Here is a 601-nt window from a genome sequence, read left to right as displayed (position 1 = left end):
GAATATATACGCTTGCCTTACAGTCATGCTTTTCCTCTTTCATAATGGACATTATTCATAATGGAAATAGTAAATCTTAATGACTGGTTTCAGAAAATTTGGCATCAGAAAAGTTCATATTTTATGCATTATTTTGAGAGTCGTTTTTCAGAAAAAAAGGCATAGTAAATCAGAACTCAAGAAAATGATTCACTGATACTGATTCACAAGCCATTTAAGTTGATTATTTTTTATCATAAAAATTGACATCATATACACCATGAGGCTGGTGAATTTCTCCATTACTAAGTTATAGATTTGAAGTAGTAAATACCTTCAAGTACATGGTTAAATCAAAGCAGTGGTAAATGGGCCTTACATCTGTATGGTAGTTCTTTATATTAATTTTGAAGGAGGAGAAATTCAGTGATGGCAATTAATACTGATTTGTATACTGGCATTCTAGCTTTGTCACCATCTTTCTTCTCCATTTACTTAACCATCACATCACTGCAACATTTTTTTAATTGAAACAAACAAACCAAAAAAGATACAAAAAAAAAAAAAAAAAAAGCCAGAAGCAAATTATTTTGGAGTTTTTTTTTTATTGTCTTGTCCCTAC

Source organism: Tympanuchus pallidicinctus, unplaced genomic scaffold, assembly GCF_026119805.1.
Source record: "Tympanuchus pallidicinctus isolate F22 unplaced genomic scaffold, pur_lepc_1.0 scaffold26, whole genome shotgun sequence".
NCBI lineage: Eukaryota > Metazoa > Chordata > Aves > Galliformes > Phasianidae > Tympanuchus > Tympanuchus pallidicinctus.
This window is presented reverse-complemented; position numbering follows the sequence as displayed.